Source organism: Pelodiscus sinensis, chromosome 4 (assembly GCF_052426305.1).
Source record: "Pelodiscus sinensis isolate ZL-2025 chromosome 4, ASM5242630v1, whole genome shotgun sequence".
NCBI classification, from domain to species: domain Eukaryota; kingdom Metazoa; phylum Chordata; order Testudines; family Trionychidae; genus Pelodiscus; species Pelodiscus sinensis.
The window spans coordinates 20,561,502-20,574,125 of NC_143055.1; the positions used below are offsets into that span (position 1 = coordinate 20,561,502).

A 12,624-nucleotide genomic window follows, 5' to 3' on the forward strand; every position below is an offset into this window, starting at 1 on the left:
GTTCATCTTATAAACCATCCTGTTAGTCTTTAAAGTGCTACATAGTCCTGTATTTTGTTTCAGCTACACCAGACTAACACGGCTACATTTCTATCACTATTCTACTTTATTTCTCTATGTCTGTGTCTCTTCCCACATATTGCAGGTCTTTTCTCTATTTACATTGTGAGTGTTTTGGGCAGGGAACAGACTTATTGGCTACGTCTACACTGCAGGCTTTTTGCACAAGAATGGCAGTTGTTGCGCAAAAACTTGCAGAGCATCTACACTGCACGCGTGTTCTTGCACAAGTACATTTACAGGAAAGCATCAGAAGAGAGGGCTTCTTCCGCAAGAGTTATTCCTCTCCTCATGAGGAATAAGCCCTCTTGTGCAAGAGCTCTTGCGCAAGAAGGCAATGTGGATGGGCAACAGATGGCTATCAGAGCTTTCTTGGGTAAGAGAGCATTCACTCTACCATGGACGCTCTTGCGCAAAAGCACATGGCAATGTAGACACACTCTTGCGCAAAACAGTTCTTGCACAAGAAATCAGCAGTGGAAACGTAGCCACTATGTATTAGTATGGGGCCTAGCAAGCAGAGGCTCCAGCCAAATCTGGAGTTACCAACATGGTTGTAATGTGCTGAAAATATAATAGAGTTTTCCATGCACTACCCTGCAAATGTGTTTCAGCCAAAATCCCAAGAAGTGGGTGTGTCTTGACTCAGATGAGATATTACACCTGGTTCCCCTCAGTATTTGCCTAACCATTCTTGAAATGCAGAGCCCTAAATTGAATATATTTTGTAGTGCTTTATATATTAGAGCAAGGTGAATGATTAAAAAGTTATGTGACTATATGAGAAATTCTGTGAGATTCAGCAATATTAAAAACTCATTCACTCAGCTTTTTCAGTTAGGCATAGTGAAAAAACAATTTATAATCATCTGAAAAAATTACTTAATTGTTAATCTGCCATCTCTAAGGTTCTGAGCAAGGTGGTGCTGATGCTTAGCACCTAAGAAAATCAGCCTATCAGTGAATAAACTGGGTATAAAGTTTTAGGGGCTTGTGTAAGTAGATTCCTAGAGTGGTTGTGGAATTTTCATCTCTGGAGATATTTAAGAGCAGTTTAGATAGATATCTATCAGGGATGGTCTAGACAGTACTGGGTCCTGCCATGGGGGCAGGAGACTTGTCTTGATGACCTCTCAAGTTCCTTTCCAGGTCTAGTGTTGTATGATTCTATGATACACATACACCCACACACACCCCTAAAACTTTATACTGGGTCAAATATTTTGATACTGAGCCACTAAAAAGCACAAACAACACAAGAATAAGACCAATGCTGAGTGTTTGGAAAAATCCCACCAATAATGTAATCCTTTGGCTAATTGCTTGTGTCAGAATTAGGGCTTGCTGTTTATTTTCCTGTCACCAGTGAAAAGTATGAGCAACTGCCTTAAGAAAAATCTGCTGTCCTTGATAAGAATCACACAAGGGAAAAATGCACACCCAGGATTTGTCATTGTTAATCATTGTCAGCATCCAATATCCAGCATGTTTTTTTCCACTAAAAAAAATCAATAATCAAGTTTCTTTTTGTAAAACTCCTCCCAAATACTTTAAACAAGTTACATTACTGGAAGCATCAGATATAAAAGTGTGCGGTTATTTCTCAAGAAGGGAAGCCATTTTCGCCTATATTATAATGAAACCAATAATAATTCATTTTTTCAATCCACTAAAGTGCCTATGCTTGTTAAATCTTCATAGTTTGTCATCTTATTAAATATGTCTATACAGCTCTTTATTAAATTGAGATGACCCATGTGGTAGTTCTAGCTATTCCTACTGACGTCTTACTTTTAGGCTAACTGAGCACTGATATATTAGAAAATATGTCAAAGGTATGTTAAGTAAATTGCATTATAATTACAGATAGGCTGATTTGTTTGACATAATGTAATGTGTACATGAACACACACACACACACACACACAGTCCTAAAATTTTAAACTGGGTCAAAAATCTTGATACTGAACTACTGAAGAGCACAAACATTTAAAATTGATCCTTGTAACATTTCTGGTAACAGCAATAGTAACAATAGGTGAAATTCAATTGATTTTCTTCAGATAAATACCCAGCAGTTTCTCTCATTGATCAGGGATGAAGCCAATGTACTTACGGATGAAACAAACAATATTCTACAGATTCTTAGTAAAGGTTTGAAAGAGATCATTCCAGAGAGCACTAGACTTAGAGAACTGTAACCATTTTAGAGGTTTTCAGCAATCTCACGGATGCAATTCTTCATTAAGTTCTATGTAGCATATTCATTGGGGGAGGAGTGCACACAGGTGCTCCATTTTTTTTGTTGGAGCTAGAGATCTAGAAAGCATTATTGCAACCCAACTACATTTTCAGTTTTCTTTTGTCATGGAATGGAATGTAGATGGTAAAGTCCACTAATATTCCTCCCTGAAAATCCTTTTGTGGAAGCAGATGTCACATGATATGGAAAGACATTCCTAGTGGTTGGACCAGGAATCAGACCTAATGGTCAAGGCAGGAATTAGTAGGTAGGAAACAGATCCCAGGGTTATAACAAGAGGCAGCGATCATATGCTGGAACCAAAGTCAGAGGTAAGGACTCAAGTTATCTACAGTGAGGCTATGCAGGAGTTCTCATGGCTGTGGGCAAATACTTGAGCAGCCAATGAATTGCTGCTGAGGATAAGAACTCATTTCTTGACTCCTTGAACCAGTCAGGCACTGTAGTCATTCAGGTAGCCTACTACAGACCATAGAACTGGAAGGAACCTCAAGAGGACATCAAGTTCAGTTCACTGCACTCCTGGCAGGACTAAGCACCTTCCTCTCTTCGAAGCAATTCAGAACAGATTCCTTGAGGACCTGATCCATGATTTTTTTTCAGGGACTGTGGTAGGCTGACTGGTCTGTAGTTCCCTGGATTTTCCTTTTTATCTTTTTTCTTTGAAGCTGGGAATTATATTTGCCTTTTTTTCTAATGGTCTAGAATGGGATAGAGAACCTTTTTTGAGTTGGGGGCCACTGACCCACAGAAAAATCTGTCAAGCGGGGGCAGTGGAGGGTGGAGTGCCAGTGTGGGCTCCCCAGGGCTGGTGGGGGGGGGGGGGGGGAAGAACGGGAGGAGCCCCCTGTGCTCTGGTGTAGGACCTCCCTCAATCACCACAAGTTTTCAAAGATAATGGCCAATGCCTCTGCTATCACATCAGCCAACTCCCTCAGCACCTTCAGATACTTTAGATCCGGCCCCATAGACTTCTGCATGTCCAGCTTTTTAAAATGATCCTTAACCTGTTCTTTCACTACCGAGGGCAGCTCACCTCCTCCTACCTATGCTCATTACACTGCCTGAAGATTATGTCTTTGTCACAGCCTGATTCCTGACAACAGGCAGAAAATAGGTGTCTTTATACACTTCTCCTACTAAACCTTCTATTTTTTGGAGAGGGCTTCTTATTAGAGCCAATTAGACATTTTGTGATAGAGCTTTTTTTTTTTTAAAAAAAAAATGCTGATTCATCAGAACCAAAACTTTTCTTGAGAAGGTTCCAGAATTGACAAAACTTAAATCAAGATTGGTTTTTCAGATTCAGGTTTCTAGGTCTACCATTTCCCAGGCTCAAATGCCATAATCACCAGGCTATTGAGTCTTAAGTCCAATGTATATTTCATTATCTATACAAAATAGAATGGCTTCAATATAAGAATCTGAGAGCTCCACCATGCCAGAATTTTCCTTAGCCAGATGGTTAGGGCCCTCACATGGGATACAGAAGACTCACTTGCAAGTTACTACTCTAAATAATAAAGAAGGGAATTGAAGGCTGGTCTCCAACAACCTAGCTCACTACCTAAACCACCAGGCAACTTGCTAGTCTCAAAGAGGCATGCTTCCATGGGAAAAGCCTAAAGGTCTCATTTTCATCTTGCTGCAGAAGAGGAACAATATTTGAAATCTTGAAAATGCTTTGCAGGACAGGGAAATAGCTTAATATGCAGCTCTACTTCTTAATATTTACATTGAGGCCTGTTCAGCTGAGTCTTAGGAGCACTCAAAATTGTTTTAGTCACCATCTGGGATTGAGTGTCAGGCCACTGCAGCTAATGCACAAGATGTTACAGCTTGAATGATAGACTTAATACACCAGCTAGTATCTGTGGCAGACTCATATCTTTTGTTGCCCCGCCATGAATGAGGAATACATAACACATGCTGAACAACAGCTTCCTAAATATCAGTTTGCTAAAACCTTTTGTGTTTCATCTCAGACTGTCCACAGGTTATAGTTCTTATTTCTAGTGAGGTCCCTACCTTTTTTCCCTCTCCTTGCTTCTCTGGAGGCCTAAACTCATTCCTTCTACTTGGGTAACTTATCTTCTGACCAGCTGAACATCTCTTTTTTTCACATTCTAAGCATGAGCATGAGCATGGTGACAAATATCTTCTGATGACCCTTTCACATTTTGCTCTGGAATTAGGGGGGCAACAGACTTGCTAGGACTCTGGGAAAGGTGTGGGGGGTCCCAACTCTATGGTCCCAGAAGGGGCAAGGCCTCCATCCCAAGAAACAGGGCTGAGGCAGCCAGCCCTCGACACTGCCTGGAGTGCACTGTGCCCATCCGTCCCCAGAGCCCTCAGAGCAGCCTGGAATGTGCCACATCGCGGTCCAGTAGCAATATAAAGGACTCTTGCTGCCACCAAGTAGTGGTGCTGGTGGCCAGGAGCCGCTGGCCCTTTTGAATTACCAGGCCTTGAGGCAATTGCCACTTTTGCTTCCCTCTGTCGTGGGGCCTGTCTGGAATGTTTCTGAGCCACAGTAACCACTGAAAAACAGTGACCAAGGCAGCTCTCTGTCCTGCATGGCTAAGAGGAATCCTGTGATCAAAGTAACCACTGTGTGAGGGTTTTGTTCTGTCCTGCAATCTCTCTGTCCAAAGGGGCTCTGGCATTATAAAAGTCTCCCTCTCAAGGCACAAAGCTCTTAGTCCTCTTGCAAAGAGTCAGGGCTGTACTGTTCTCAGAGCACTCCTGTTGTTTAATTTACCTTAATGATTGTGTCATTCTATCACCAGCATTTAAAGTGCTAGGGCAGAATTCAGAGGGAATACACAAATCATCCTTGAATAAATAAGGTCATTTGCTATTAATTAATCTGCACAACTCACTAGAAAAAAATGTATCTTCCTAACAAGGTAATTCCCTGAGAACAAATGCCTCATTAATCTTTCCAGCATGTATAATCTATTAAGGTCTGGTAGAATAATGACTGGCAACACAAAGAAGACCACTGATTACATACACCCCAACAAAAATTCATTAATCCATAAATTATTTGTAAAAACTGACCATTAGTATTTCCTGTTTATATTGGGGATTCTACTAACTGTGCATGCAGCTTGACTGTGTAAACAATCCCTGTTATTCTAGCTCTACCTACATTACTTTGCTAAAACCAGGTTTGTTTCAGACTGTAAAATATTTGGGGGCAGGGACTTTCTCTTAGTACAGCTTGTTTAGTGCTCAGCACAATTGGGACTAGATCCTAATACAGGTTGCACCACTCTAAACTAGGACCACCTGGACCACCAACATCAGTGGTCCAGTAGGACCATAGATGTTGCTGAACCAGAGAGGCCCAATGGAGGCCCAGAGGCAGGAGCCCAGCACGGTTTGAGAGCCCAGCAGGGCTGGCTACAGGGGGGCGGGGCGGTGTCCAGGAACCCTGCTGCAGGAATCCATCTGAGTCGGCAGCAGAGTGGCTGGAACACCAGCCAGAGCCGGCTGGGAAGCAGTCTGCACTGGTGTGGCCAGGAGCCCAGATGGTGGGATCATGGACTGCCGCAGCATGTCTGGGAGCCTGGCATTGCGGTGGGCTGCCAGCAGGCTGGGGTGGGGGAGGAAGCCAGTGGAGAGGCCAACAGCTGGGCCAGGAGGAGCAGGGCTGGGGGCCCAGATACGACCCCCCCTTGTCTGGCAAAATCACTAGTCAAGTCCTGAGAGTGCTGGACCAGGGAGGTCCAACCTGTAATGATAATGCTGCACAATCCTGGTTGTATTTAATGTAGCTAGGAAAGAAGGCGAGAGGGAATGGGAATCACCAGGAATAAGCAGGAAAGGATAATTATAAAGCTCAAGAGGCTAATTATAAAGACCCTGACATTGCTCCCACTGATTTAAATGGGTGTTTTTCCTTCCCTCAGTGGTTGTCAGAACACGCTCAGAGAGAGAGCTAAGGAGAGGATGACAAAAACCAAATCATCTGAGTATAGAATGACAGAGATAAAAGGAAACTGAAGTCCAGGCTGTTGGGCTACATGCAAGAATCACTGTCAGTGTTCTTTGGCCTGTGCCTGACTGGAGGATAGATTAAATTCATCATAGTCACATCTCTTTCCCTCACTCACTCACACACTTTGTTAAATCTTCAAGTTTTTTTTATCCCTCCTCATCATAGTTTTTTCATCATCATGACCCCGAAGAAGGAATCAAACAATGGGCATATGATCTTGCGATAATAATTAAAAACCATAAAGATGATGGGCAGACATGGAATTCAGCATTACCCTCCTTGCCAAATGGAAAATTTTCAGAAACAGTATCACCAGGAAACCAAAACACAGCATGAATACAAAGCCATCATGTAAAAAAGCAGAAGCCTTGCAGATCATCCAGCCAAAAGGTTGACAAGCTCTGCTCATTTAACACTAAACAGAACACTAATCAGCACTGATCTATGTAATGTAGGTCCCTTAAAATGAACTAAATGTTGAGTTTATATTTAATCACTCATATGCTCAAAGAGACTTCTATGTCAAATTTGAGCACTGGGTAAATCAGTGTTTCTTAAACTTTTTAAGACTGAGGAACACCAAACAATATTTTTTTGTATGGGGAACACCAATGAGCAAAACATTAAAAAAAAAAAAAACCACACCCAACCACCAGAGGGTAGAGGAGGGCCTCAGGGCAGGGTGTCTGGCCAGGAGGGAAGGTAGAGGAGGGGACTTGGGGTCTTGGCAGGGTGAGGGGGGCTTGGGTGCGGGGTCTGGGCATGAGGGGGGATGCTTATGTGGCTTGGCACCCTGCTGCAGCACGGAAACCCAGCACAGCTGCAGCACCAGGCCAGGCTTCCCGCTGGCGGGGGCGGGGAGGGGAGAGTAGAAACCCCAACTGTCCCCACCATATTAAACTCTGCCACTTCCCCAGCAGGCTGGGGAGGGGCACAGGGGAGAGAGAGCAGCAGTGCATGGGGGGCAGCAGAGCCCAAGCCGGGTTCCCCGCAGGCGGCAGTTTTAAAATGCAGAGGTCCAGGAGCGGCTCCTCAGCTCTGGCCACCCTCCCCCTCCCAGCAGCAGTGGCCACTGTAAAACCTACTTCCTGCACACTTGGAGGAGACTGTGCAGCAGCAGAGGCCCTGTGGGACAGGGGCCATCCTGTGGGCTGGGGGGGGGGGGGCAGCCACAGCAGGAACTGTCTATGGGCTCTGCAGGGAGCGGGGGGAGCAGAATTTTTTCTGTTCTCTCCGTGACACACCTCTTGATTGCCTCGTGGCACACTGGTGTGCCGCAGAACACAGAAACGGTGGTGTAAATGAAATCACAGCAGATCCTATTCCTCTTTAAACTTAATAAAATGACGAGCAACTTCAGAACATAAGCAGTTTGAAACTGACAGGTGAGGGGCACAACAGAAAATGAAATCATCATAGAATCAGATAGGCAGGGCTGGAAAGATCCACTAGAGGTCATCAAAATCTACCTCCTATTCTAAAGCAGAACTAAGTAAACTTACATGTAGAATAGTGATAGAGATGTAGCCGTGTTAGTCTGGTGTAGCTGAAACAAAATACAGGACTATGTAGCACTTTAAAGACTAACAAGATGGTTTATTAGATGATGAGCTTTCGTGGGCCAGACCCACTTCCTCAGATCAAATAATGGAAGAAAATAGTCACAACCATATATACCAAAGGATACAATTTAAAAAAAAATGAACACACATGAAAAGGACAAATCACATTACAGAACAGAAGGGGGATGTAGGAGGGGGGGGAAGGAAGGTGAATGCCAGTGAGTTAATGATATTAGAGGTGGGGAAGGGGAAATGTCTGTGAGTTAATAGTATTAGAGGTGATAATTGGGGAAGCTATCTTTGTAATGTGTAAGATAGCTGGGGTCTTTAAAGTGCTACATTGTCCTGCATTTTGCTTCAACTACCCCAGACTAACACGGCTACATTTCTATCACTAAGATAGCTGGAGTCTTTGTTAAGTCCTGTGCGGAGAGTGTCAAATTTTAGCATGAATGCCAGTTCAGAGGATTCCCTTTCAAGTGCAGATTTGAATGTCTTCTGAAGTAGGATGCAGGTTAGCAGGTCATTGAGACTGTGTCCTTTCTGGTTGAAATGACAAGCAACTGTTAATGACCTGCTAACCTGCATCCTACTTCAGAAGACATTCAAATCTGCACTTGAAAGGGAATCCTCTGAACTGGCATTCATGCTAAAATTCGACACTCTCCTCACAGGACTTAACAAAGACCCCAGCTATCTTACACATTACAAAGATAGCTTCCCCAATTATCACCTCTAATACTATTAACTCACAGACATTTCCCCTTCCCCACCTCTAATATCATTAACTCACTGGCATTCACCTTCCTTCCCCCCCCCACCAAATCCCCCTTCTGTTCTGTAATGTGATTTGTCCTTTTCATGTGTGTTCATTTTTTTTTAAATTGTATCCTTTGGTATATATGGTTGTGACTATTTTCTTCCATTATTTGATCTGAGGAAGTGGGTCTGGCCCACGAAAGCTCATCATCTACTAAACCATCTTGTTAGTCTTTAAAGTGCTACATAGTCCTGTATTTTGTTTTAAGTAAACTTAGACCATCACAGCCATGTTTTTGTCCAGTCTGTTCTTAAAAACCTCCAGTGCTAGTGAGGCTATGTCTAGACTGCAAGCTTCTTTCATAAGAAGCTTTTCCAGAAGATACCTTCCGGAAAAACTGTTTTAGAAAGAAAGCGTCCACACAGCAAAAGTGCAATGAAGAAGCGATGTGCTTTTTTGAAAGATAGTGCCCACATTGATTATATGCTATCTTGCAATTAAGTTGTTATTAGTATGGATGGAGTGGCCACCAGGGCACCTGTGTTTTCTCCTGGAGGCCTCTTCTTTTGAAAGAACTCCCTCTTCTGCGTCTTCACATGCCTTTTTCAAAGAAGCTTTTTTGGAAAAAGGCTTCTTCCTCATAGAAAGAGGTATACTGCTCTTGGAAAAACCCCTCTGTTCTTTTGACTTTCTAGTGAAAGAATGCAATAGTAGTGTGGATGTAAGTATGGTTTTTCCAGAAAAATGGCCATTTTTCTAGAAAAACTCTGCAGTGTAGACATACCCAGAATTCACAGCCTCCCTTGTAAGCCTATTCTAGAGTTTAAATATCCTTATAGCTAGAAAGTTTTTCCTAATATATAATCTAAATCCTCTTATTTCTTCTCTTACCTTCAGTAGACATGGAGATGAAGTCATCAACATTTTCTTTATAACAGACTGTAACATATTTAAAGACTTACCAGGTCCCCCATCAGTCTTCCCCCCCCCCCCCAAGATAAACATTTTTAATATAGTTTTCTAAACCTTTTCTCATTTTTGTTGCTTTTCTCTGGCTCTTTCTAATTCTTGCATGTAGTCCACATCCTTCCTCAAGCGTGGTGGCCAAAATTGGACACACTACTCCAATTAAGGCCTCAGCAGTGCTGATTTGAGCAGGATAATTAACTCACTTGGTTTAATAGTGCTTACCAAGTTTAAATGAATACATATAATGTGAAATGTAAAAAACTTTGATGTAGCAAATGAAATCTGAGCATTATTCAATTCTACACAGTTCTGGGGAGATGATTTTGATCTCCAGATAAAACTATTGACCATTATTAAAGGTCCTTATTAACTTACTGATCAAGCTTTCTGTTCCAGTGAAAATAACAGTTCATCTGAAAATAAACTCTAATGTTAGAAATATGGACATTTGGATAACTATTACAATATCAATACTATTTAAAATTGCCTTTCCACATAATGTTAATCCATGGCCAAACCTTTTCCTTGCATACATATGCAAATATCACACACAGAATCCCCTAGTATGCACTGTTATTTTCCTTAGCAATTCACTTGGGACCATAAGCAGGTCTCTTTTCTGGTTGGCTGAGCAACTCATCTTGTCTTTTGTGAGGAGAGTTCCTCCTATTTTAATCTGTTTTGACTACTGGCTGTAGCTACAGGTAATCCATAAAACAAATGCTGGTTTATTGTTAGTTTCTAGACTATTCTAACTATATGTTTAAACAATGTTAAATACTTTAGCATATAATGCAATGATTTCTATGTCTTTGCTGTCAGTTTTGCTTAACATCACACTTCATGCATTAGCAACATAATAAACTGAAATTGTTCTACATGTGCATGGTTTCTTAGTTTCCTGCCCATAAAGCTCTTTTCTGTTCAAGTACAGCTATGCTGCATAGTAAACAAATTTTCTAGTGTCAGCCTTCCTAGCCATTTTTTCTAGACCTCTATCTTGAAACTTGTTAGTGAAACAAATTCCAAATGATAGTTTTAAGTTGTTTATAGACTCCCTTATTTAGCTACAAACCCTCTGGGAAATATTTAATTTAGAATAACCAGAATGTTACTTGGTTAGAAGGAAATGCATGTATAAGTCATTGTCACTTATTGAGAGAAACAGATGTATAGCTAAATCAGTTTGATAGTCCACGCTGATTATCCTTTTTTGAGAGAGAGAGAGAGAGAGAGAGAGAGAGAGAGAGAGAGAGAGAGAGAGAGAGATTTCAGCTCAATTAAAGGTAAGTTTAGTTGAAGGTGGTATTTCAAACTATTTGGCTACTGATCAACACCTGATATCTGAGCATTTTCTGAGGGTCCTATGGTTTGCCATACATAGCTCTACAGGCTTTGGAAACTTCCATGGGGTACTCTGTTCCATGATGTAACCTCTTTGGCTAATTCTTTATAACTTTGCCCCCATTCTGTTCTGAGACTGAGTTACCCTTTTGTAGTTTTCTAGACTTTATAAAAGTCTCTGCCTTCTTTGGTATTTTTGGAAACATATTTAATCAGCCCATCCATCAAATAAAGTCACTAGAACCATCTGTCCTCCAGAAGCTTTACGTTGGCATAGCCGCATAAATCTTTAACCTTTGTATATATCAGCACCTCTTTATTCTCTCTTAACTAGTCTTATTTCACTTATGCTGGTATCACTCCTTTGACTTTGCAATCAAGTTGTAAGCAAGTGTCTGTGGCCATTTAGTTGTCATGAGACACTTTGGCAGAGTTTGCCTTGAGCAATTTTATTTCAATTATCTCATCTGATACAGTGTTTTCTTCTTGAGTTAGACTCCATTCTAGGACACAGCCCTGACGGCAAGTGTTATAGTGCCGGTCCAAGAGCAGCTCAGGAAACATGATTCTCTCACTACTGCTAAGGTGGGAAGTGGTCAGAAATTTTATTCCTAACCCGTTACCACCTCTGATGCACCCATTCAGCTACACAGCCTGATGCATTTAGAGGACCAGTGGCCATGATCCATCCATTACCTACTCCAGGCAGAAGTAAGGCTGCATGCAGGTCCTCCCTTACTCTTATGTGCTTGGACCCAAAATCTGGGTAACCTCAGTAGAGCAGTGAAGAACAGTTGTGTTCCACTATAAGACTGTGCAGATCATATTTAAATGTATCACAGTCTGGTGAGTAGATTCCCTGCCATCAGCTCTTATTTAAAACAGAATACTACATGTTTTCATGACACGTTGTGGCTTCAGTCTCCTAGCAACACAACTTCCACTTAAGATGACCCTTGTCATTTCAGATGGTCTGTGTCCAGAATGTTTAAACAGCCTTGGCTCTCAGTGCAGTTATGCTGAAACTGAACAAATCCTTTTCTTTGGGCAAGCCTTATTATCTACAAAATGAGCTTTTTCCATATACAATCCAACCATTTTGCTGTGTTTCACTGTAAATCAGATTACAAAAAGGTAAATGGGAAAATCCTTTTTCATAAATGTGGTTGGAATTAATGATTAGAAGGCTAGTTATTTCTCAGTCTGAACACATCCTCTATAAGGCATATAAAACAGTCTTTGTTAGTTGTAATATGGGCTCAGGACTATAATCCCATTGTACACAGCATTACAATGACATACAATGCATTATTATTACTATCATAATATAGCACAATGCGCAGATACACTTTATTAGCAAAACTAAACACTGTGTATGTGAGGAATGTCATTTTAAAACTTAATAATTATTTCAAAAACTCTTTTTCCCTCTAAATTTTTGCAAAGCTCACCTTTATTAATCAGGAATGGATAGTGTCTAAGCCTGAAGCTTCAAATCAGTTCCACCTTTGAGTGATCTGGGAGGAAAAAAATGAAAATAAAATAAAGATAAAAAAAATCTCCTTAAACATGCATTATTTTTTATAGATGCATTTCACATCAACTGCTGAAGTTATATTTATTCCCATCAAAATCACTTTAGGCTAAACTAAGCATAGGA

At 41.4% G+C, this 12,624-nt stretch overlaps 1 protein-coding gene across 1 annotated transcript in view; it reads left to right on the forward strand.

The window, feature by feature from the left end:
* Nucleotides 1–12,624, forward strand: part of DOK7 (docking protein 7) — a 253,658-nt gene that overhangs the window by 201,998 nt on the left and 39,036 nt on the right. The gene's annotated exons all lie outside the window — the stretch shown is intronic.